Source organism: Rhinopithecus bieti, unplaced genomic scaffold (assembly GCF_001698545.2).
Source record: "Rhinopithecus bieti isolate Rb0 unplaced genomic scaffold, ASM169854v2 scaffold_24392, whole genome shotgun sequence".
Lineage (NCBI taxonomy): Eukaryota > Metazoa > Chordata > Mammalia > Primates > Cercopithecidae > Rhinopithecus > Rhinopithecus bieti.
In genome coordinates this window covers 2,999,023-3,009,058 of record NW_016812542.1, presented here as the reverse complement: position 1 = coordinate 3,009,058, position 10,036 = coordinate 2,999,023, and positions in this window count along the sequence as shown.

Here is a 10,036-nt window from a genome sequence, read left to right as displayed (position 1 = left end):
CACCCTTAACATCTACGTGAAAGAAGCGAGAGATACTTCTGGTGTGTTTTCATGGCAGCCCACAGACCATATCTCTTGGGTGACACTGTGCCATCCAAAGCCTGACCAAAGTCTTGAGATCAAACCTTAAGTGATGAACATTGCCTAATGCTGTCTACTTGAGGAGAATGAGTACAGACAATGATGAAAGCCAAGGAACCCTGGTTCTGTTTCTAGAATGTACCTGACATTATTTTGTTCAACCCCATCAGTTCCCACATGAAGAAATAGAATCAAAGAAGTTTAATTGATTTGACTGGGCCTCATGATGCTTGTTCTGTGACCTAAAAGTGCCAGCCAGTCACCTTTCTCTTCCCCACCTCCACTGTAAAATCAGTTTGCCAAGTTATATTGATCCTCAACCTCAAAATGTCTGTCACAACAATTGCCTTGTTTCTGCCCCTGATGCCAGTCAGGTTGCTCATTACTTCACACTTGTCCCAGTACCTTCTCTGACCTCCCTGCCTGCGTCTCTTTCCCCATCCCTCTCTTTCTCATAACCATACACAACTGTCTGGTCATCTTCCTCAAAGCCTAGCTTTTACCTTGAATGCAAACCTAGGGTACAAAGGCCTGGATTCAAATCCTGATTTACCATTCTGTCACTGAACAGATGCAGCCATTGAGGTTAAACACAAAAACAGGTGAGGTGAGACCACAGAGGTTTAAAAGCTCAGCTCGTGTCACTGAACGGGACAGAGGCATCAACCTACAGCATTGGGCCAAACTAGCAACCTGGATAAGTCAAAATTAGTCCTGAGAGACATGTGAGTTATGAAACCCAGCAGTCTTATCTTTGTTCCGAGCACAGTCGGTGGTGGGGAGAAAGAGGGCCACATGGAGGGGGTGGGCGGGATGGTGGGGAGAAAGGGAATCCCCACATCCGCTGCCTACTGCACTTCTCAATGAAAACTTCTCCCCTCCCTAGAAATAGAAGCAGAAATGAAACTTTAGCCAGAGCCAAGAGTTATAGCAGGGTAGGAAGACCAGAATTAGGAGAAAACTCTATCTATGAATATGAAAAACAGCCTGCCCTCTTTACAACTCCAAGGCATTGAGTAGAGTCAGCAAGGGAGTTTAGCTCAGGGGAGCCAGGACCAGGCAGCCTGCATTCAGGTGCACACGTACCACCCCAGAAAAGCAAGACCTCTGTCCTCAATGTGCCACTCTAATTACTCCACGCTACGTACCTTTAAAACAAAGGGAGAATGGAGTTTACTGTGTCCTGAAGTAGGAAGCTAAGTTTACCGATGAATCTGTGATGAAGAAGTATCAGTTGCTACATTCTAGGAATGGACCAGATTACTAAAGATTTAAAGAGTTTAGGGAAATGGGCAGAAAGGAGGCTAATGAAATTCAGTCCCACAAAGCTGGAAGGTCATGCATCAAAGTAGCATCCATGATACATTTAAATGGAGCCCTAATAGGTAGAATTGCAGAAAATAATGAGGAAAGAGCCCTAGGGCTAGATAATAATATCATCAAAGGTCTAGTTGCAAACAGGGGATTTCCTTGTAGAGCAAAGCAATAGTTCCTCTCTGTAAAAGGTTTCTCACATCTCATTTAGAATCCTGGGTGCAATCCTGGGCTTGTAGCTACCCAGAAACTGAGAATTGTTAAAAAGGGAACAAAAGAGAAAAAAGGAAAGGTTGGTCTGGGACTCAGGAACATGCTATAATGTTTTTTAAAGGCATTTTTTTAACCTCTTCTCGAGCTGAGTGCAAAAAATATCATTCCTTAAACTGTGGTTCAGGGAGGGATCACGAGTTATCAAATAGGGGTCCCCACAATTATTTTATTTATCTATCTATTTATTAATTTATTTACAGACGGGATCATGCTCTGTTACCTAGGCTACAGTGCAGTGGTGTGATCATATCTCACTGCAGCCTCCACCTCCTGGCCTCAAGCGATCCTTCTGCCTCAGCCTCCCAAAGTCTTGGGGATTGCAGGCTTGAGCTACTGTGGCCGGCCCACACAATTCTTTTTATGCCTTTGTCCTCACCCTTTCGCTGACTTGGCACTTTTCACTGGCATATATTTTTGAGATAAGACTTCTAAATTACAGGGAGAGAGTGGGGGTTTTAAGTTGAGAGAAAGCAAATGGAATAATTTTGAAGTTAGCATTAATTTCAGCATAGTCAGGTACATATAAAATCAGGTTATTATAGAACCATCAGTTCAGGGTAAGCTCCAACGTTGAAATCCAAAAAGCTTTAAACCATAGCCCTTTGCCAGCAGAGATCAACAGAAGACCAGATAGATGAACAGAAAGGCCATGAAGTTTGTGGCCAGAGAGACATCAGGAGATGTGGGAATTCCAGCCGTTTTCATCCAGTTAGAATGCAGTTCTCTTAAGATATTTAACACATTTTGAATCCACATCCTAAGACCCTGCTATCTCTTTCCTGTATGCAATGAGAGAAAGAGAGAGAGAGAGACCCCTTAGACCTGTGCCATCCAATATTGTGGCTATCAGGTACTTAAAATGTGGCTGGTCTTATAAATGCTGTTAAGTGTAAAAATTTAACTGAATGCCTGAAAGACTGTAAAATATCTGATTTTTTTTTTTTTTTTCCGACGCAGAGTCTTGCTCTGTTGCCCAGGCTGGAGTGCAGTGGTGCCATCTCGGCTCACTGCAACCTCCACCTCCTGGGTTCAAGCAATTCTCCTGCCTCAGCCTCCTGAGTAGCTGGAATTACAGATGCCCGGCTAATTTTTGTATTTTTAGCAGAGATGGGGTTTCACCATGTTGACCAGGCTGGTCTCGAACTCGTGACCTTGTGATCCTCCATCCTTGGCCTCCCAAAGTGCTAGGATTACTAGTGCATGAGCCACTGTGCCCGGCCATGAACATTTTTTTATGTTGATTATGTATTGAAATGATAATATTTCTGATGTATTGGGTTAAATAAAATATATTATTAAAATCAGCCAGTACAGTGTCACACTCCGGTAACCTCAGCACTGTAGGAGGCCAAGTCAGGAGGATTGCTGAAGCCCAGGAGTTCGAGACCAGCCTGGGCAACATAGGGAGACCCACATCTCTACAAAATTAAATTAATTGATTAATTAAATAAAATAAATTGTCCCTTCTCTTTTTACTTTTCTTAAAGTGGATACTAGAGGGTTTAAAATTCACATATAGCTCACACTATCTTGGACAGTCCTGCTTTAGACTTTCAAACAGTGGAATAAATTCCAGGATAGCAGTTTGCATTGCCCTTGTTAAATTCTGGGATAAGGGAGAAAACTGATAAAACGAGTTTGTTTTCATTTTCTTAGGAATATAATCTCAAATGGCCCAGGCCCAGTTGCTGTCAGTTAGAGTGGATGTTTGGGTTTAAGGAATGCTTGTAGTACAGAAACTTATTAATAATGTTGAAAGAACTACAGCTGGGAGAAATACAGGACACAGTGAATGGGCTCATTCTTTAGCATAATTTCATGTGAATTAAATGAAACCCATAAAGTCCACATAAACCTACACCATGGCTTGCGAAAACACTGTTTATCACAGAAGACAGAAAAATGCCATCATTTATTCATCTTTGTATCCTAGAGGAAACTGAGAAAATGTTAGTCCAAATAGAACACTCAACTCTCTGTTGTACCCCAGACTGTTGTATCTGAAAAAAAAAAAAAAAAAAAAAAAAAAACAAGAACTCTTTCTGATGGTAGATTTTTTTTTCCCCTGAGTGAATCAGAGAACAGCCTGTGGTCTAAACACAAAAAAAAAAAAAAGACAAAAAAGAAGCCTTATGTAAAGGCGGGTAAAGAACATGTAGATGGGGTGTGGGGGGGGAATTATTCATGAAGCTACAAGACTGAAGAAAAACTCCCCTCTCTCCCCTCTAGAAAGACTGAGATGATGTGTAATTCTTGCATTCCAGGTGGCTTCTTACTTGACAGTTGCCCTTCTATATCCACGAACACGAGAAGCAATTACTTGACACAATCTTTTTTATGCTGTTTTTTAAATTAGGACATTGATTTATGTGAATACACAAACTAAAAATTGATTATAAAAACAACTAAACGTGTGTCATTCTAGGCAATTCTAGGCAGCCTAGACACTGCTGGTATTGACATGTACCACTGAAAAGAAATGAGAGTATGAACTATTTTGGGGTTAGTACAGACAGCTGAGTGATTTGTACATACTCAACACTCTTATTGAGATCATCTAATACCTCTTTGTAAATTTGTTGAAAGGTAAGTGACTTGAAGCTTTTCATTCTCCACTTTAGGAAAACACCTACAATTCTACTTGGAAGAATCAGCTACATTTTCAACAGGATGTCAGAATGACCTTGGGCTATGTTGGCAAAGCACAATGGGAAGAAGACAACTGACTGAAGGTCAAACTAGGCCTTAAAAAAATTGTTCTTCCTAAGTGAAACTTTATGTAAGACCCAAGCTTCCTTTATGTAAAAATAGGATACCCACTAGGCTTTGGGGCTGACAATGGTTGTTAAATCTTGCTAATCTTCCCTGGAATGAAACCAGCATGACTCAAAGAGAAAAAGAGTCCATAATATTTTCTAATCCCTGAGTTCTTTTCTTTATATATTAAAAAGGATTACTAGGCTAGGCGTGGTGGCTCACGCCTATAATCCCAGCACTTTGGGAGGCCAAGGGGGTGGAGCACCTGAATTCGAGACCAGCCTAACCAACATGGAGAAACCCTGCCTCTACTAAAAATACAAAATTAGCCGGGTGTGGTGGCGCATGCCTGTAATCCCAGCTACTCAGGAGGCCGAGGCAGGAGAATTGCTTGAACCCAGGAGGTGGAGGTTGCGGTGAGTCGAGATCGGATCGCGCTATTGCACTCCAGCCTGGGCAACAAAAGTGAAACTCTGTCTCAAAAATATAATAATAATAATAATAAAAGGAATTACTAGCATAATTGTTCTTTTAAAATCGCTGGCAGTATTGCTGAATGTATTTAGATAGTTTCACCAAGTGACAACAACTGAATTCATAGATTCATCAACCAGACCTGATACAAAAAAAGTATAAGCATTTTATAGTGGATACTTGCAAGACTCTTCGTCTAACGTGTATTAGAAATTAGAAGGAGGCCACGCACAGGGGCCCGGTAATCCCAAAGCTTTGGGAAGCCAAGGCAGGTGGATCGCTTGAGCCCAGGAGTTAGAGACCAGCCTGGACAACATGGTGAAATCCCGTCACCACAAAAAAAAAAAGCAAAAATTAACTGGGCGTGGTGGCATGCACCTGCAGTCCCAGCTACTCAGGAGATTGAGGTAGGGGGATCACCTGAGCCCAGGGAAGTTGAGGCTGCTCTGAGCCATGGTCATGACACTGCCCTTCAGCCTAGACAACAGAGTGAGACCCTGTCTCAAAAAAAAAAAAAAAGAAAGAAAAAGAAAATTAGAAGGGAAAATACAAAATATGACAGATTTTAAAATACCTTTAGGTTCATGCAGTTTGTTTAACTCTTGTCCTTATTATAAAGCCATAGACATTTGAGATCCAGAAAGAATCTTTGTAAAAACAATTGTACAGGGTAGTGGTACAGAGCACAGGCAATGGTGCTGGATTTCCTGAGTTCTGAACTTAACTCTGTGACCCAATAGTTGTATAATGTCAGGCAAGCTATTTAACTCCTTGGAAACCCACTTTCCCTCATGTGTAAAACAGCAATAATCATAGTACCTACCTTATAAGGTTATGGAGTTAAATTAGGTTATTTCTCTTGCACAAAGAAAGGACTCAATCCTTGCTGGTTATAATGATTTAATCCAGTACTTTCGTTTCACAAGCGAGGCTTCTGCAGTAAGGAGACTTATCTCTGGTCTCACCATTAGGTTGAGACAGATCCTCAGCTAGAATCCAAAGTGCTCTTACCACTTTTCCATAGCTTTTGCTTTGTCCTTTGCATTTTAAAATTATTAATTTCCTATTGCACCTTTTCGTTATAGACCCCAAGTGCAACTAGATACAAACACCAGGAAAATACATACCACATTTTAATAATTTAAAAATTGTGAAATTGGCTAAATTGTAATAGACTTCATCTTAAGAGAGCATTAATTAGCATGAGTTAATCATTTTTCTTTAAATCTTACATAATCTAGAAAGCTTCAAATGTGCCAGCTTTACTTCGACTCTTTCCACGTTTTCTTTCTGTTTGTCTCCCTCTGGTGGATTAAAAAATACTTGCTTTTATTAGGTTGGTGCAAAAATGCGGGTTTTGCCACTAATGGCAAAAATGCCCTTGACAGTTGCCCTTTTATATCCACAAACATGAGAAGCAATTACTTGACATAACCCTTTTTATGCTGTTTTTTAAATTAGATGATTGATTTATGTGAATACACAAACTAAAACGATTAGAAAACAACTACATTTTGTGGATATAACTAATTTATATGGATATAGAATGGCAAAAATGCCATTAATGGCAAAACCAGCAATTACTTTTGCACAAGCCTGGTATTTTCAGAAGTACTGTATGGGTTATTTGGGATAGGTTTTACTCTTTAAGAGTTCATCTGTTGTCTCCTGGTTCACGATGCAGAACCTCTAGAAGACTGCCTTGCTTAATGGGAATCTTTGCAGAAGCTCCCATTCAGGCAGGGTAGAAACAGACCCAGGACACCTGTTCCCTAAACCCACATGAGCACCAGGAAGCACATGTGAAGGTGCATATGGTATATTCAGAGAACTACAGTTGCTTGAAGTGACTGAGAAGAAAGTACAAGAAATTAGGGGGTAAAGGCTGAGGCAGGAGACCAAACAGAAAGGGAAGCAGGGGCCAGGTCATGGGGCCTTTCAAGTTATGTTTGAATTTTATTTTGTAGACAGGTAATGAAGGTTGCATTAGTTAGAATTAGGCTGCAAAACTCAAATAAGTGGTTTTTTAAAACAACAGATGTTGGCCAGATGCGGTGGATCACACCTGTAATCCCAACACTTTGGGAGGCCAAGGCAGGCAGATCACTTAAGGCCAGGAGTTTGAGACCAGCCTGGCCAACATGGTGAAACTCTACTAAAAATACGAAATTAGCCAGGCGTGGTGATACGTGTCTGTAATCCCAGCTACTTGGGAGGCCAAGGCACGAGAATCGCGTGAACCCGGGTGGTGGAGGCTGCAGTGAGTTGAGATCGTGCCACTGCACTCCAGCCTTGGCAACAGAGCGAGACCCTGTCTCAAAATAAGTAATAAATAAATAAATAAATAAATACATAAATACATAAATACATAAAAAACAGGTGTTTATTTCTGTCTTATGAAAAGAAGTCAGGAGGCCGGGCGCGGTGGCTCAAGCCCGTAATCCTAGCCCTTTGGGAGGCCGAGACGGGCGGATCAGGAGGTCAGGAGATCGAGACCATCCTGGCTAACACGGTGAAACCCCGTCTCTACTAAAAAAATACAAAAAACTAGCCGGGCGAGGTGGCGGGCCCCTGCGGTCCCAGCTACTTGGGAGGCTGAGGCAGGAGAATGGCGTAAACCCGGGAGGCGGAGCTTGCAGTGAGCTGAGATCTGGCCACTGCACTTCAGCCTGGGTGATGGAGCGAGACTCCGTCTCAAAAAAAAAGAAAGAAAAAAGAAAAGAAGTCAGGAAGTAGTAAGTCCAGGGTTTTAAAGCAAGCTCCCTGTCATCAAGGATCCAGGCTCTTTTCAATTCCTCCCTTCCTAGGGTGTGGCCTTTGTCATCATATATATTTATCTAGTTGGCCATCTACACTGGCAAGTGAAATTCATTTTTTTTTTCAGAAAATAAACTAACCCTTTTCTATCCCCAAACCAGTTCTGCCCCTTTGTTCTCTGGCTCCTCATTGTACTAGAAGAAAGAACAATGAATTGAGAGTGAGAGGAAGGTGTGGGGAACTGGAGCTTAGGAGAGTAAGTATCTCGGAAAACAATAGAGGAGAGTTTTAAATGATGTAGAGAAGTCACATGAAGTCTGAAGCTTAGTTTTCATTAGAGCTAGCAGTGAGGTTACTGGTGACCTTGGAGAGGGTGTGTCTGCACTTTTTTGTAGAGCAGAACCCTGTTTAATGTTGAAGCTCACTGGCTAGAATCACATCTTTCTTGCCTCTCACTATAATGATAATGATGGAATCGAATCGTTGGGGAAGAAGTTAGCAACTAGTGAACTGAGGAGTGAAGGGAAGGAAAAAAAGTGGGTAGAGAAAGTAAGAATCAACCTTCAAGAAACCCAAATGAAGAGGCAGTGGCCTGTCCTCATCCCTAACGTGCTCTTGACCCGAACAATGTTCCTTGGGGTTAGCATCCAATATGAAAGAGCAGTGGACACCTCAGTTGTGTTCATGGAAAAAGTCGCAAACTCTCTTACTGATTTGTACCTTGTTTTGTTTGTTTGTTTGTTTGTTTTTGTTGTTTTTTTTGAGACAGAGTATCCCTCTGTCACCTAGGCTGGAGTACAGTGGTACAATCTCAACTCACTGCAACTTCTGCCTCCTGGAATCAAGGGATTCTCCTGCCTCAGCCTCCCGCGTAGCTGGTATTACAGACAGCTGCCACTACGTCTGGCTAATTTTTATATTTTTAGTGTAGACGGGGTTTTGCCATGTTGCCCAAGCTAGTCTTGAACTCTTGACCTCAAGTGACCCACCCGCCTTGGTCTCCCAAAGTGCTGGGATTACAGGCGTGAGCCACCACACCCACCTATACCTTCTGCTTCAGCTGCGTTCCCGTGGTTACAGGGATCCTGCTTATTTGAGGCGTTGGTGGGCTCTACTTTCCCCTTGGTTTAATGACAGTTTTTACTTCACAGCACTTTCCTTAGAACACAGTCTTACTGCGTTTTTCCTTCTGGCTGCTGCCACCTCCGACTTCCCAGGCTAACAGCTCTGACCAAGCTTCTCTCGCATGAATCCAAAGGGCATCACACCCCTTCTTGACCTGGTGTACCCTCTCTAAGCAGAACCTGAACATGAAGCAAGATAGATACGGCAGGAGCTGGGGAGCAGGAAGGTGGGGGTGTCCTTTCTTATTTTTTTCAGATAACAGAGAGGCTGAAAATGGAGGGAAAGTAGGGGATATTTGATGTAGGGAAGTCCCTGGAAGATAGTGAAGATGAATCCAGGACACAGGTGTAGAACCGGCCCTGCTAATAATGAAGGTAAGTTTGAAGCAAAGGTGAATAAGATAGGAAACTAAGAAAAAAGTATATTTTCAATAGAATTATCTTAGGTGACTGAAGATTCAATTGGTTCTGATTTAATTCACACTTATGCAGTCTTTATGTTTCATGCAATACACTTGGATGGAACATAAGGAGATTATCATACATGTTATCTATTTTCATATACATTATCTATTTTAATTATCAGAAATATATATAACTATATATAGTCAAAATGTATCAACTTAGATTTATATATAGTAATATGTCACATTTTATTTATTTTTATTTTTTGAGACAAAGTCTTGTTCGGTCACCCAGGTTGGAGTGTAGCAGTGCAACAAGGCTCACCGCAGCCTCAACCTCCCTGGCTCAAGTGATCCTTCCACTTCAGCATCCTAATTAGCTTGGACTATAGGCGTGCACCACCATGCCTGGCTAATTTTTTGATTTTTTGTAGAGACAGGGTCTCCCTATATTACCCAGGGCGGTCTTGAACTCCTCGGCTCAATCCGTCCTTCTGCCCTGGCCTCCCAAAGTGCTGGGATTACAGGCATGAACTACCATGCCTAGCCCCATATGTCACATTTTAAAAGGTGTTTCACATATATTATGAAAATTTATTTTTCTAGCAATCACTGCTGTATAGCTGGGATGCTAGCCACTGACTCAGAGGAACTAAGCCTTGAAATGAACTAAGGAACTAAGCCTTGAACTAAACCTTGAAATGAATTGAGAAGCCTTGAAATGAATTGAGAAGCCTTGAAATGAATTGAGAAGCGTCAGGTTGGCTGCCCTAGGAACCTCTTGCTAGCTAGATCTCCATTTTCTAGGTTCCTTTTTCTTGTCTTCCTTCAAAGAGCATATAAGATCTGAAT